This window comes from Crinia signifera, chromosome 4 (assembly GCF_055691185.1).
Source record: "Crinia signifera chromosome 4, ASM5569118v1, whole genome shotgun sequence".
Classification (NCBI taxonomy): domain Eukaryota; kingdom Metazoa; phylum Chordata; class Amphibia; order Anura; family Myobatrachidae; genus Crinia; species Crinia signifera.
In genome coordinates this window covers 161,009,757-161,026,947 of record NC_139220.1, presented here as the reverse complement: position 1 = coordinate 161,026,947, position 17,191 = coordinate 161,009,757, and positions in this window count along the sequence as shown.

Below are 17,191 nucleotides of genomic sequence, written 5' to 3'. Positions count from 1 at the left end.
TACTGTGTATGTGTGTGACAACGTGTCCAATTGGTCAATATATTCAGTGTGGCCAGTGTGTCAGATGCAATATTTTTTAAATGTCTGACTTTTTTTTACATCTGGATTCTATGATCCTACTATACTTGCCACATTTTCTAAATTCATCTGAAAAAAAAAAACAGTTGGTTGTTTGTACAGCCACTCATATGAAATGGTGAAAAAATGTAATGGAGGTGAAGTACTGCACCTATGTTGATCATATTAAGATAAAGAATTTGGAGCATTTGTGGAGAAATGCTAGGCTGCAATACAGTAACTAGAACATAAAAGGTCACATTGTTAGAATCCGCTGTAAGCCCCAAGACTAACTCCATGTCCATGCTTTTCAGTTACTATTGGATTTTCCTATACAGTAAGCCTGTAGCTAATGTGCATTAACCCATAACTTCTGGGTCGAATTTCCCCATGCAGTTAACTCTAGAATGTGCATCTTAATGCTAATTGTATAGGATTGAATTTGGGTGCATACTTGGCTGTTCAGGATCATATGAATAATCCAGAAAATCTCAAAGCAGATTTGGTTGACTGTTGGGATGGAACATCAGGAATGACAGTTGTCCACCCTCTCAAAATACTCCAAAATTCAGAATAATATATTTACTAGATCTATCTATACATTAAACAATCAAAATGCACTTTTTATTTTCACTGTGTCATACATCTACTCTTGTTGGTATCATCATCGTTTTACCATTTTGCACATGGACCAAAAGGAAATAAAATAGTTGTCTGACGAGACTTAAATAAGCACATTAAAGGTAAAAGCTATAAAACAATAATCTCCAATCACTGTGATGCTCCGGTGCCTACAGGTGCAAATTAAACTAAGTTTAAAATCCATACGACTGTGGCCAGTGTCCAAAAGCACTCTCCATTGCTCATCATAAATTCTTTAACAGGATTCAGATCAGGCCGCACAGGGCTATGGATTAAGGGTCATAAGCCTATCCAGTATAAAAACAGAGCTGAAACGTGCAGTCTTGAGAAGGTACTTCACAAGCCTGAAATCACTGTGATTTTTACCCAATGTCACCCAATTCCGGTCCAGCGGGCCAGGAAATCAGCCAAAATCACATGTGTATGACATCCGATGCACGGTCCTGTGTGTGGCGGAGGTCAGACGTGTTGCACATAAGATGCAACTTACGTGCAGCTGTCAGCAGCACACTGCAGGTGCTTTTTAGACATCAGGTGTCTAGATGTATACCAACCCCCTGGAACAGACCTATCTGCAGAGCGGGGAAACAGCAGGTAAGAGGTGGTCTCCCCACCAGGAAGTTTAAAAAAAAAAAAGCTTCCTTACAAATGAATGGGTGGCTGCTGATTGAAAAAACGCCCAGCATACTATCACCAATGAATTGTTAACACTTACCAGGCATTGATTTAACAGCTGACCTGTTGAGAGCACAGAGTGGGATATCAGCCTACACCGCCAGCATCTTCATGGCATACATGGCCATATACATGACAGCGGCAAAGCAACGCACATCTCTTCCCTACATGGAAGTTTAGCTCCAGAGGCACTGCAGCTGCTCTCTTCATCTCAATGAGTGGAGACCGGTAACATCAACTGCACCATATATTGCTGTCCTAAGATTCTGCAACCTATTTAGTTCCTATTGGATAGACATATCCTATTTGGGACTGCTGATTTGAGTCCTATTATCGGCAGGTAATGACATTACACTAATCGCTCACATGGATTTTATTAGTCATATATCATTTGATCCACCTCCCAACTTTACCATAGTTCTAGGAATTAAATATTTCTAATTATTTATTATTGTGATTTTTTTTTATTGATTACACAACCAGTTTTTAATGTATATTTTTTTGTTGAATTATTATATGATCTTAATTATATGTATTATTGTTAATTCTTCCTGCCAATACACCTGTTCCCATAAATTAGCTCAATGTTAATGCAAAATACACATTCCTTTTTTAATGTTTTATTATTTAACATTCTTTTAAATCAAATGCAGTGTCTGTGAGCAATGCCAGTTGAAGTGTAGTTCATATCGCATGGCAAAATAGTATGTGCAGGCAGGTACTTTTGTACTACACCACATTGGCTCTAGTTCAAATTGCACCATATAGAGGTGTCCACACATGGGCCCTTATTCAGGTTGGATCGGGCGGATGCGTCTGTCCGAAAGGATCGCTCGCTATTTTGGTGAGCGTGAGTCCGCCCACAGAACATCCATACACGGTCGGTGGAATAAGCCAGCAAAGGGGAGTGGCGTGCATATGAGCGTACGCTACCGTGCTCGGACGGATCTCATACTTTTCCGTCAGAAACTGAGCGTGTCTCTCTAATCATGAGGAAGCGTACGTCCGAGCACGGTGGCGTACGCTTCACATATAGGGTCCAGCAATTATTCCCTTTGAAGTTACCTTCTAACAATTACCCAATTATCGTGTTTGATTTTTTGATTGCTTTATATTACCTCATTTGTCTCCCTTAATCTACAATTGAACCCTCATTACATGTATATTTATTGTGTTCCAATGTGGCACTTTCCTCACTATCTGTGTGTCCCCAATGTTTTTTTCTTTTTTCAATTTATTTTAGTGTTTGTGTGCATGCTGTAAATGTTAATAAGTATGTTCCTATTTATTTACATGTCTCGCTACTCTAATGATATGTGTGATGTTTTACTCCACCAACAACTAACATTATGCATTTACATTTTTTTATTTAAGCCTAATGATGTGTACACATGGTGAGCTTCCCTTGCTATTCGACTTAAGATTTGAGTGCTGTACAATATTTGCTAACTCTTTGCTACTTTTTACGTACAATTCATGCTGTCTACATTCGATTTGCACTATATAGTCATTGCAGCCCTGTCTATCTGGGTTTCGATTTGTACTGTCACGGGAGCACGCATCGGGATCGCAAGGTAAAAAACCTGTGCGATCTGCATACCATCTGCTTGCGATCTGCATGAGATTTTGACTATATAGTCAAAATCTCATGCTGGATTGTACCATGTGTACACAGCATTAAACCCACACATGCACACAACATTCATTCCTTACCCTTCACTTTAAATTACATATATAAGTTACATTACACATGTGTACATGTACCAATGTCCAGCTGCCTCAGAAAGACTCTAACATGTTACTATAAAACCACAGACAACTTCTATATATTAATAAACTTATTTTAAAAACTGCAAAAAATTATAAAAATAACAAATTAAAGGAGGCCGTGCAGGTGACCCAGCAGCATGGCAACATTTTCAAAGGCCTCCTGCAGTTCAGCCACAGTCTGGGCTAAGGCCTCCTGGTGCTGTAGAATTTCTGTTGGGAAGGAAAAAAATTATTATTTTCTTTATAACTTGATCACAATCTCTTGTTTGCTTTTTAATGATTAATAAGCAGTCAGTGAAATGTGAAGTCAACACACATTTTAAAAGAGCATTGAAGATGGACCTGCTGTGAAAATGTTACAAACTACTATCATGTTGACACACAAACATATGACATGACTTAAAATAAGTGCCCTTTGCCGCCTTTGCTGAATGTATGCAGCATCACATTTGGGAGATTTGTGCTGGGGAAAACAGGTCAAACCTCTGGACTAAGGTATGCAGTGTAAGTGATCATTACATTGTTGATGCTTTACAGGTTTATCCTTCTTAAACTGTAGGACAGTGGTGTCAAACTCATGGGCCTTTTGTGGAAATACACGTCCCAACAAGGGCTGCCACAGTATTAACAAGCCAATATCTAAATGTATGTGACAGGTTATGCTGGGAAGTGTAGTTCCACAACAGCTGGAGGCCCATGAGTTTCACATCACTGCTCTAGGATATTGCAATGGATGTAAGGTGTGCCAATCACTGAAGGGGTGATGCATGGCCACACTTGAAACTACACCAAGGGACCCATTGTTCCTGGAGGACACCCAACAGCTCATGGTGGGACTGGAGTGTTGTGGAGGGACTACCAATCTTTTGGAGTGGACATATGTGGGTGTTGTGAATGTAAATGTGTGTAAATGTGTATGAGTACATTAGGCACATTGTTTACTTACGACTGGCATCACCTTCCATGCTTCCAGTTTCCTCTGGCTCTTCCATGGCATTTGCAGTAGGGGGGTTTGGTAGGAGATGGGGGTCAATTAATGACAAGGCAGGGATGGGAGTAGGGGTACAGGGTGTGGTGGGAATTGGTAGGGTGGTTCTAAATTGGGTGGGGGGGGTGGTGAGTAGATGGGGGAGAGGGAGATGGGATGGGCAACAGCAGGTGCTGGTGTGACTTCCTCCTCCTCTTGCTGGTGAGATTCTCATGCCCGGATGCGTGACATGGCACGTGCTGCGATGTGAATGTTGATTGTAGTGTTATTGAAGGTGGTGGGTTATGAAATAAGAAAAAAAATATTAATTAAAACAACAAACATAAATTGGTACTTAATTGGTTTCCTAGCACGGTGCCCACGATTTCTTTGTGCGACATCTCATTGCATCACCCACAATATTGTGGCATGTGATGCTATGCGATTTTTAATTGTGCAAGCACACAGATGGGTGCTTACAATGTGATTCCATAATTTAGTGTCACCCCCAGTGTCAACGCCACCCCCACTATCAACACCAACCCCACTATCAACACCAACCCGAAGCGTGGCAAGCGCAGCAGTACGCGTCCTCCCTCCTTTTCATACCCCCACTATCCACGTCGGTGTGGAGTTGGTTTTAGATAGTGTGGCGAGCCACCAAGCCCGACGCGTGGCAAGCGCACGCGTAATATGAGCCCTAAGCGTGGCGAGCGGACACGTATTACTTTACATGTATTCCGCATCCGCTCACCACGCTTCAGGCTCGTATTCTGCGTCCTCTTTCTGGTCGCGTTGCACTTTCCGCGCTTCGGGCTCACTATCTAAAATCAACTCCACGCTGACGTGGGTCATGGGGGTATGAAAAGGTCGGAGGACGCGTATCGCCGACGCTCACCACGCTTCGGGATGGCGTGGATACTGGGGGTTACATCTCATTGTAAGCACCCATCACATCTCATGGCATGGATGCTTGTACAATGAAATATTGCATCGCATGGCATGCCATTTGCTGGCATGCGATCCTATGCGATATTTCATTGTACAAGCACTCCTGTGCATTTAACATGGAGATCGCACAGCACTAAAAACGGTACGCAATGCCATGCGATGGGCGCCGTGCTAGGAAACCAGTACCCATAAATTCATTTTTTATTTTTTTTAAATAAATAACACATATATACACACACACATTTTCCATACACTTGCAAACATTCCCATGTACATAATGTTTGAACTTTATACATTACTTACAGCGGCGGACATAACGGTGCATCCTCTCCAGCAGATCCGGCTGTCTCCTCCTCAGATCGGACCACCGCTGCTCAAGTTGAGCGACGGTTCGCCTGAAAGGCGTACGGGCACGTATTCTGCGCCGATCCATCACCTCCACTAGGGCAACCAGTTCCATCTGGGAGAAGGTTGCGGCCCTAATGGAAGTCATATTGGCAATGGCGCAGCACATAATTGCAGGTACATATATAAGCTATGCTGTTCACTGATTGGTTGCAAACATTCTTATTTGGTATAAACTTTATTAATCATTTCAATATTAACAGTATGTGTGCGTTTAAATTTACACCAGACTATAACATCTACACGGGTGTACACATGCTTACACATACTGTCCATGTAGTGTGCGAAACATACGTATGAATTATACATTACTTGACAAGGAAAACAAACCAGCTGCCCTTGCCTACAAGCATGTGTTTGGCGAATAATTTGCATCTGCATACAAACCGGTAATGATACCTGTTCTGGTGTCCTTTTGGCTTTTCGATCCAGATTGCAATATATCACTAAAACACACAAGGACATATACATAAACTCCCAAGTTCATATTGATTTAGGAATGAAACTTCAACAGAGTGGGCCATGGACCACACATTAAACTCAGCCTGTGATCACAATCTGTCGCATGCACACCTGCGTTAGGTCGGCATAATTGAAGCTGTATTTTCAGCAAGAGTTGTAAAAAAATTGAAAATGGGTGGTATTTAGCGTATGTGTAGGTGACCGCCTAGAAGGAAAGCTTGCTGCAAACATGTCTGACTCTAGTTCTGACGGGGGGAACTCTGATCCTGAAATGATCTTAGCCAAAATGATTTCAATGACTGAAAATGAACGCAGGATGACCGAGGAGCGGAGGAAAGAGAGACAAGCGCAAAGGTCCCACTCAGAGCAAGGGGCAGCCTCACACCCAGAGGCAGGCCCAAGTTCTGAGGCAGAACAGGGGCCAAGCAACCAGGCAGAACAAGATGTACTTGAAACATCTGAGACCCAGCAGTTGCGTGCTGACGTGACTGCCCACCCCAGCAGTGGGTCTGCATCATCTAGGAAACGGCGTAGGCAGGATCCCACCCAAAAAACAACCTTGCATTTCTGGAGTGTGAACTTCAGATTTTGGTTCCCCGAGCACGGGAATGGATCGAGTTTTCCACCAGGAAGCTGACCTCCTCTGCAAAAGACAAGATTTGGGGCCAAATCGCAGATGAAATCAATAAGGTGGCACCACAGCACAGAGATGTGAAATCTGTGTGAAAAAGTAAGTAAGTTTTATTTATATAGCGCACTTTCTCCAACAGGACTCTTTGCGATTTACAGACATTAAAAATAACGAAAAAGGCAAGTGTGTGCTTTTAACTGATATGTAGTTTGTGTAAAAAAAAATAATTAAATAGACCTTTTAGGACAAAGGTGTGTTTGTTGATATGTCGTTATTTAATTTACACATGTGAGCACATTTATAGAGGGGGTGCTGTCCAGGTGGTGTGATTATGACACCTTGCACCATGGACAAGAATTCTATGTCATAGGTTCCCAAGCGCGATCCTCAAGGCAGCCCAATGTTCCAGGTATTAAGTATATCCATGCTTGGCCACAGGTGACTTAATTAGTAACTCAGTTTGATTTAACCATCTGTGCTGAGCCATGGATATACCTAAAATCTGGACCGTTGGGGTGCCTTGAGACAGCATTTGGGTTCCTGTGGTGTATGTGATGGTTCACCCATAATTGTGTGTTCCAAAAAGAGGGGAAAAAATGTGTGGGGGTAACTCGCCTTACTATAACATGTGCAAAACTGTGGCCGTTAAACATGTGGATGACATTTCCCATCAATGGGTTGCAATATGTGATAGTTTGGTGCTGTGTTATGGAGTCCGCAATCAGGAAGCTGCAAACTTAAGCTGTGTACACACGGTGCGATTTGGTTGCTGGGCGATTTTGGCTTCAAATCTCTCAATATAATGCTCGGTGTACTGTTTTCATCAGCGACCAGCGATTTTGACTAAAAATTGCAAGCTATTCTGTCTCTACAGCTGTGTACACACGGGGCGATAGGGGCTGAAATCGCTGGAAATATGGTCGCAGGCGACCATATTGCCAGTGATGGGAGTGTGCCACAGCGATAAATCGCCGGGTGCGCGCTCCCGTTTTCAGCCCCGTTCTAATCGCTGGTCGCAGGAGCTTGCTCCTGCGACCAGCTGATTTCTTCTGCGGCACCGCCGGCAGAGGTTCCCTTTCATCAGCGACCATCTCTGGTCGCTGATGAAAAGGGGAAACTGAGCAATATATTGCTCAGCCATATATGGCTGAGCAATAGATCTCCCCATGTGTACAGGGCTGAACTCATTTTGACTAGAAATTGCTGGTGCACAGTGCATTGTGCACCAGCGACCAGCAATTTTTAGCCATAATCGGAGGAACATGCTCCTGCGACCATGAAGGGCTGGCAGTGGGAGCACGCTCCAGGAGATTCATCTCCCACAGCACATGAAATCACTGGCAATATGTTGTTCACATACATTGTATACTGATGTGATGGTGACAATTTTTTATTTATTTTCACAGCTGAGAAGGAGCCTCCACTGTCACCAGTGGCTTCCAATTCAGGGCCACACAAAGAGCAGCGCCCCACAGAGACTGAGGAGGACTTCAGAACCCAGCTGCTGAGGGACATTAGGCAGCATGGGGTGGATTCCGCAGAGCGCCAAGTGATGGGTGCTGGACAAGGTGGCTGCTGCACTGACCAATCTGTTGCAGCAGACTGATATTGCCAGCGCCACCAGGGCACTTGTAACAACACAAGCAGCCAATACACCAGCTGCCCCACCCCGTGCTGCCAGAAGGGACCCATCACCACCCCCTTCCTCAGCAGCTGAGCCTCCTAACCCCACGGTCCGACAAGGGCGCAGACCGGCCGCCCCAAAGTCCCCACCACCCAAGGGCAAAAAAGGCCGGAAAAAATGATGTGGTGCCACCTTATTGAGTTTGTCTGTGGTTTTGTCTCCTTTGTTGTGGAGGGCCACTTCCTGTGGGAAACTCCTTTCTATTCCAGTGCAAAGGGTACCAAAATCCCAAGTTCACACTCTGAAAATATAAGGTCTTGTTTTGATGTTGTGTATCCTGCCAAGCATAATTCCTGGATGATGCAGATTCTATGCTGGGGTGGACTTTTATTTCAGCACTCAGGTGTTTTAGTTAATGGCACATTATGTCTGGTTTTATTTTTATTTTGCATATTAAAAAATAATATTTTCTGCTGTGAAGCTTAATGGCAATAAAAACAAAAAAAAAAACCAGTTACGTCAACGAGTTTGATGTGAAATGTTTTCTGTGCAGCGTTGAACATCAATTTATTATTTGTGTGTATGTGTCACACGCATATTGTGTAGGGTCTTGAAGCGGATGAAGTGATGTGACATTTGTAAGAGAGGAATAAACATGTGTGCACAGTTCCCAAACAGCAGTGATGGATGGTGAGAGTGAGTGGTAGAGGGCCAGATGGCTGTTTACCACTCTCCATTTTTACACTTTTGGAGTAAACAGACATCTAAACAGCTCCCAAATTCCATGTTACAGAGTGGTGGGCAGATGTAGGAAGCCTTAACCAGAGATACGTGGTGGCAATCAGGTCCTACCTGCCATGTTACAGGCAGAGTTAGAAAAAGACAGGAGCAGATTGGCTGCTTGATTATCAGTGTCCCAGTTAACAATTTGTAAGCTTGGTACTTGTGTCCCATAATGTGTGCATGAGCAGGACAGAGTAAAGGCACCTATTTCCAAACCATTGAACGGAAAAGAGGGTTAGAAACATCAGTGGTGTTGTTGGAGCTGATAGAGGTGTGTAATTATAATGAGGTGAAGTGTATGTTTTGGTGTGAGTGACACATGTCGATCCTGTGATTTTTGTGTCCTGTTGTCCTAACATGACAGGCACACTTGCATTAAGGGTGTAGATGTTTATAAGAGACCTAGGGTGAGATTTAATAGGATGAGAGATTCAGAAATTTAGAGATTTGGTAAGAAATCTCCAGTTTTTTTAAAGCGGCAATCATTTACACAGCAAAATCAAACTGGTTTTGCAGTGTAAATGATTGCCGCTTTAAAAAAACTGGAGATTTCTTACTAAATCTCTCACTTTCTGAATTTCTCATCCTATTAAATCTCACCCCTAATTCCACATATTCCAGCACGTGTATTTGGGCTCCCAAACAATGCAAACAATCCTACCATAGAACAGTGGCAAGTGTAGAAAATGAATCTTCCAATGTGTATCTGGCGTGTGTATGGCTTGCAGTTACTCAATTGGGTAATTATAGTAAATTACCTGCAGTATTGCGTTCAGGTGTTAGCATTTTAGGTGTGGTGAGTGTTAATTAGTCGACCGATTGCAGACCTACTCAGCTGGATGGTCGAATAGTGCTATGGAGCAGTTTTTGGCGGACCGATGGTTTGAGGGCAAAAGTATCCCGACCTCTAGCCAAGCCAAGTGGATGCACCTCCGTGCAGTTTCGGTAAACACACCCGAATACGCACAGTTTTGCCCTTTTTTTTTTAGCCTCGCCCACATTACGCCCACTTTGTCCATCTGTGATTGGACTCTTTTTTTTATCGGTGAGTATCGTCTGCTAGTGGTGTGCTGTTGTCACACATGCGCAGTGGATAAAAAATTGCGTTCCACGCACGTAGCAGACCGATTCAACCAGACTAAACCCCATGGTGAGAAGTGTGCTCAATTTTTTATTTTATTTTTTAAATTGCATGCGATATGCTAAAACAGCATGTGATCTGAACTAGAGTCGATGCAATCTAGTACACTGTGTTGTTTGTGTTCCCTTTAATTTTTTTTTAGCAATGTAACTCCAAGTCAATCACAATTCTGTGAAATGAAACTCTCCACTTTTTAGGAAGCAACACTGATTGACAATCAATTTCACATGCTGTTGTGCAAATGGAATAGACAACAGGTGGAAATTATAGGTAATTAGCAAGACACCCACCCACAAAGGAGTTGGTCTGTGGTCACCACCTGCAGACCACTTCAAAGCTCCTATGCTTTCTGGCTGATGTTTTGGTCACTTTTGAAAGATGGCGGTGCTCTCACTCTAGTGGTAGCATGAGACAGAGGGGTTTATTCTGGTTCATTCGCAAGGCTGCGATTTCGCAGCCTTGCTAGTCCACCAAACCCCGCCTAACGAATAACCCCCCCCTCGAAGTGCGGGTTTGCCCGCACAGGCTGCAAATGGATGTTTTGCATAAACATCCATTTCTATTCCCCGGGTAACCGCCCACATCTTTTGTTGGTCAGCGACCATTGAAAGATGTGGTGCGTGCATATAAAAGTGAGTCACTTACATATGCTGATGTTAGCTGCCAGTCCCTCGTACCCGCGTCACCATCTCATTACCATGAGAACGCCCAGCACTCTCATGGGAATGCCGGGCGTTCCCATATGGTAATGAGGCAGCCCGGCACCCTTCTTCGCCCCCTCACGCAGCCATGGGTGTACGCACCCGGCGAAACGAAAGTTCACCGTGGGTGCACGCAGCCTGCGCAGACGCCCAACATCAATCCTCCGTGCGAATGCATGGAGGACCGAACAAATGCAAAATGACCTCCAGCAGGCCACAAATGTGCATGTGTCTACTCAAACGGTCAAAAATAGACTATGAGGGCCTGATGTCCGCAGGTGGGGGTTGTGCTTACAGCCCAACTCCGTGCAGGACATTTTGCCAATCTTGGTGTTCTCTGGCAAATGCCAATTTGCCACTGGCGTCCTGTGCTCTTCACAGATGTGCTCAGTGTGAACCTGCTTTCATGTGACAGTCTGGAGACGCCAAGGAGAACATTCTGTTGCCTGCGACATCCTCCAGCATGACCAGTTTGGTAGTGGGTAAGTAATGGAGTGGGGTGGCATTTCTTTGGGGGGCCACACAGCCCTCCATGTGCTCGCCAGAGGTAACCTGACTGCCATTAGGTCCTGAGATAAGATCCTCAGACCCCTTGTGAGACCATATGGTTGTGCAGTTGGTCCTGGGGTTCTTCTAATGCAAGACAATACTAGACCTCATGTGGCTGGAGTTCCTGCAAGATGAAGGCATTAATGCTATGGACTGGCCCACCTGTTCCCCAGACCAGAATCCAATTGAGCACATCTGGGACATCATGTCTTGCTCCATCCACCAGCACCACCACCACCACCACATTGCCCCACAGGAGTTGGCGGATGCTTAAGTCCAGGTCTGGGAGTAGATTCCTTTAGGAGACCATCTGCCACCTCATCAGGAGCATGCCCAGGCATTGTAGGGATGTCGTACAGGCACGTGGAGGCCACACACAACTAAGCCTCATTTTGACTTGTTTTAAGGACATTACATCAAAGTTGAATCAGCCTGTAGTGTGTTTCCACTTTCATTTTGAGTGTCACTCCAAATCCAGACCTCCATGGGTTAATAAATTTCATTTCCATTGATAATTTTTGTGTGATTTTGCTGGATAAATCTTTTGATGGTTACTAGGGTGCATCAAACGCCCTGACATCTGGAAAGCTTGCTGTCCCTATTCTTAAAATGTTCCTTTTTAGCATAGTACGATGTACAATTTGACTTAGGTGGTCCACCTCCACACCCAAAAATTATCTGTATCTTGGTACTAAAATACTATTGTATTATTCAAAACATCTAACTTTTGCAAAACAAAGCCAATTTTTGTATGTGTGCCATGAATGCATGTCTTACATCGATTTAAGAACATAACAAAGAAAGGGAACAGCATGAAGCTTTATCGCACTGCAACTAGTTTTTTATAGAATAGAATAGAATCAACTTTATTGGCCATGTGTGCTTGCGCACACTAGGAATTTTCTGCGGATTTACAGTGCAGCATCAAGCAGGGATAGGGGGGGGAGAGGAAATTGCATACATTACATTGAGGACATTACATGTAGGGAACACATGCCCGCCGAGCTGCCCAGCGCCTAGGCAGCCATCATCTGCGCCACTGGTCGTTGCAGCAGTCGGTAGGTAACAGTATAAGCAGGGACAGTTACAGTTATCACACAGGGGACCCATACCCGCTGAGCTGCACAGCGCCTAGGCAGCCATCAGCGGCACCACTGGTTGCTGCACCAGCCAGGCAGGTAATATTGGAGCAAAGACACAGGGTTACATACAGTAGCTGAGTGCACAGTTCCTTGGCAGCCATTTGCGGCGCCATCTTGTAGGCCTCAACGGGCCATCTTCCTGTAGGAGAAACCAGCGTGGAAAGCTGGTTTGGTGGTGGGGGCAGAGAGAGTCACTGGGGAGAGACAATGAGGCCTGGGGCTATAGTTGGGCCCTCCCTGGGCTGAGAGTCACTGAGGGGGGGTGATCCTGCTGGCCTCTGGGTGTCATGCCGGGGCCCCCATGGTCAATGTGCCCCCTGACCTGGCCGGATGATAGCTGGTGTGATGCAGGTCCTGCCCTTCCCCCACCTGCATTGTTCTGGCATTTCCCCAAATGCAGTGTGCGGGGTGATCGTCTGATGGTGCTGCCAGGGGAGGAAGGCCACAGTGCTGCCTGATGGTGCTGCCAGGGGGGGGAGGCCACAGTTCTGCCCGATGGTGCTGCCGGGGGGGCCCCCAGTGCTGCCCGATGGTGCTGCCGGGAGGGGCCCGCAGTGCTGCTCGATGGTGCTGCAGGGGGGAGCACAGTGCCGTCCGCCTCTGGTCGGGTGTCACCGCATCCTGCGCCAGGGACACAGCGCTCGCTTCCTCACAGTCTCCTCCCTCAGATCGCCTTCTCCGCTCTGCTCCCTCCGACCGCCTCCTCTGCCCACCGCCGCCGCTTCCATCGCCACGCTGCTCCAGAGGCCGGGGATGGTGGAGCTCCGTGGATGGGAGATCGGAGCTCCACGTGATGCAACCATCCCCGGCCCCACCAGATATCACATTCCACATGATATACTCAAGAGTCCAAAACTGGTTTCATTATCAACTTGTTTAAAGAGGACTCAAAAAGTATGTCTTCTCTATCTGACCAAAATATCAATGAAGAACACCTTACTGTTGTGGTTGGGAATTAAAGAGATTTGAAACTACTTGGTGTTCCATCTTATCAACGTGGCTCTGATTGAAAATCCGGTGATATGATTGCTGAATCTTCAGGGACATGGTAGCATACCCTCCAACATGACCCATCCATGGGTGGACTCACAAGGCTGAGAAATTCACATCATTGTAAGTAAACCCGAATAAGGTCCATTGTATAGCTCAAATTGCACCTGGCACACATCTCAGTATGTGGGCACCACAACAATCTTACATATATTATATACAATATTACATATCACCCTATACTCACTCTGTAAATTAATCACTTGTGGCAGGCATTGTGCAGGACTAAGAGTCTAATCAGTTAGTATTAATCACAAAATAATAACAAATGTAAAATTTACTATACTTGGACATGCAGTTCTGTAGCATCTTCATTTGCATTGGACAGGACCAATGCCAGTAGTGGATCGGCACCCTAACCACTACTAGTAAGTACCTGGTGTCATGTGCTACAGGGTTAGGAGGCATAAAAACCAAGTGATAACACCTAAAATATTAGGTCACAGCCATCCATTCAGGATAAAAACACACACTAGACCTCCATATAGTACCCCTGATATATAGGGCACCCCTCTCCTTCATGTACTGCTACATATCACATACAGTACTCTGCATCTCCTCCATGTACTATGCTGGACCCCAGGACTCAGCAACAAGTAGCAGCAGCAATCAGGAAACTGATGTATGAACCACCAGACATTCCCTCAGAGCAGAGACAGGGCCTGTTACCATAGGGTGAGATGGTAGTCTGTCAGAAACAGGTGAGCAATGCCAGTGAGGAGGAGGGGGTTTGTGCTGGTGCGATAACTGCCCCTCTGCTGGTGTGCACTATAGCCAAAGCAGCAGCATCCAGTATTTGCCACAGGCCTTGGCCAGACCCCACTAACCATGTGCAGTTGGCTACTGGTGTCTCCTACCCCCAGCCTGGCTGGGAGCCCCAACTCCCAGTAGCTGGAGTTCTAGAAACCAACCAATTCCTATGTGAGTGGCATGTTTTCAGTAGAATATAGGATAATGACACTGGTGTTTTAGTTTCTGAATAAAAGTTTCTGCTGCATCTTTGCACAATTGATCTTCCAATATAAAACCATTAGAATCCTGAAGCAGGTGCTGTTGGTATAGGTATATAAAGTGGGCAAGCTTCAAACACTTTCCACCCACTGTACACTCATGTCATTGACAGGATTGCATTAAAAAGCTCTGTAATTGTTAGCAAGGTAACCAAGCAGCCATTTCAATGCACACTACTGTACCTGCCAAAATACTATACATTTTAAAGCATATAAAATCAAATGGGTGGTATTTTGGATAAACGTAAGTTTTAACGACTCCTTCTATTACCACCAATACACCTGCTTTTGCCATAACTGCATAAAATGTGTTGAAACAAATTTCTAACATATAGATATAGCCACACTAATTGTTGCTGCAGTTATGCCAAAAAAAATGCTCATTAAGGCGCACTAAGGCATGAGAATCCAAAACATGTAATTACACTGCTTCACCACTGGGTGGTGATTGCTCCACTATTGGAAAAAAATTAAAGAAATGCAGTACAACACAGTGCCCAGCAGCTGCAGCGGATTATGATGCTACAGTATATAACATAAAATGCACTATAGCAATGCCTGAAAAACACAGCATAGCCCAAAAAAATAAGAATTAAACAAATATTAATTCTCACAAGTCTTTATGATGGCAAATTGCATATATTCCAGAATGTCATGAAGAATGATCAGATGAATTGCAAAGTTCCTCTTTGCTATGACAATGAACTTAATTCCATAAACGTTTCCACTGCATTTCAGCCCTGCCACATAATAAAAAGCCACTAACATACCAATGATTTTCTCATTAACATGAGCAAGTGTGTGGACAAGGCTGGAGGTCACTGTTATTCTGACTCAATCAGCATGACAGACTGGAAGCTTTAAAAATGTGCAAGGAGACACATGAACCTTTCAAATAAATTTAAGGAGAAAGGATTTGTAGTTGTGAAGAAGGCTTCAGGGCCCTTCAGAACGCCCAGGAAGTTAAAGCTAAAGTTGATTCAGCTGCAGGATCTGTGCACCAACAGTGCAAAGCTTGCTCAGGAATGGCAGCATGCAGGTGTGAGAACATCAGCATGCAGAGTGAGATGAAGACTTTTGAAGGATGGTGTGATGTCAAGAAGGGCAGCAAAGAAGCCACTTCTCTCCAGGAAAAATATCAGGGACAGACGGATTCTCCTAAAAAAAAGGTACAGGGATTGGATTGCTGAGGACTGTGGCCCTTATTCAGATCTGATCGCAGTACAAATTTCTCAAAATGGGCAAAACCATGTGCACTGTAGGTGGGGCAGATGTAACATGTATAGAGAGAGTTAGATTTGTGTGAGTTATTTTGTTTCTGTGCAGGGTAAATACTGGCTGCTTTATTTTTACACTGGAATTTAGATTTGTTTCAACACACCCCACCCAATGTAACTTTCTCTGCACATGTTACATCTGCCCCACCTGCAGTGCACATGGTTTTGCCTATTTCGAGAACAAATTGGTACTGCGATCAGATCTGAATAAGGGCCTGTGTTAGAAATGTGATTCATCAGAGAAAATTACTGATTCTTTGGTGCATCTGGAAAAACACTAGTCCTGAGAAGGAAAGGTGAGCATTACTATCCGTCCAGTAAAGCATCCGGAGAACCTTCATGTGTGGGGTTGCTTCTTAGGCAAAATTATAAGTGAGCCCACTCCCTTGGCAAACACCACAGCAATGAATAAAGAATGGTACCAAAACATTCTCCAAGAACAACATCTAACAATCCAAGAATAGTTTTGTGACAAACAATACCATTTCCAGTAAGGCACTTATCACTTTTGCCTTATATCAAGGTGCTCCAAGTGGCTTGGGGTACAAAACATCAACATTTTGGGACCAGGCCAGGAAACTTCCCAACCTTAATCCCATTGAGAACTTGTGGTCAATTCTCAAGAGGCAGGTGGACAAAGGAAAAAACACAAATTCTGACAAACTCCAAGCATGGATTAGGAAAGAAAGGGTAGCAATCAGTAAGTATGTGTCCCAGAAGTTGATTAACAGCATGCCAGGGAAACCTGCAGGTCTTGAAAAAGAAGGGTTGACACTGCAAATATGGAATCCTTGCATAGACATAATGCAATTGTTAATAAAAGCCTTTTTAACACTTATGAAATGCTTGTCATTTTACTTCAATATACCATAGTAACATCTGACAAAAAAAAGTATAAAAACACTGAAGCAGGAAGCACTCAACTTTTGGTTGCAGAGAATACAGGTCTCTTTCAATACAATAATATTGCAGGACAAACTACATAATGAAATTCTACAAGCCCTGAGGATCATTTTCGAGGCTCCATGTTTGCTTTGTATAAGGAATGGCTCATCTTCAGGCTGGTGTACATGGCACAGTGGGAAAAGCTTTACATAGCAATCAGCCAGGTTAAGGGAAATTGGTGGCTGCAAATCTGTTTTCATTTCAGAATCACACTGTACATACATTTTTTATGAATCTATTTATATATTTTTTATCAGGAAGAGATACTTGCAAAGCATTTTCCATATGTATTCATGTTCGGCTACACTGCTAAACTCTTAATACTGTCACAAGGTACTGTAGGCACCTCAAATCATGCTTTGATTTCTATTGTTACTGTACTGTATGTCCCCAAGCTGGTAAAGAAATC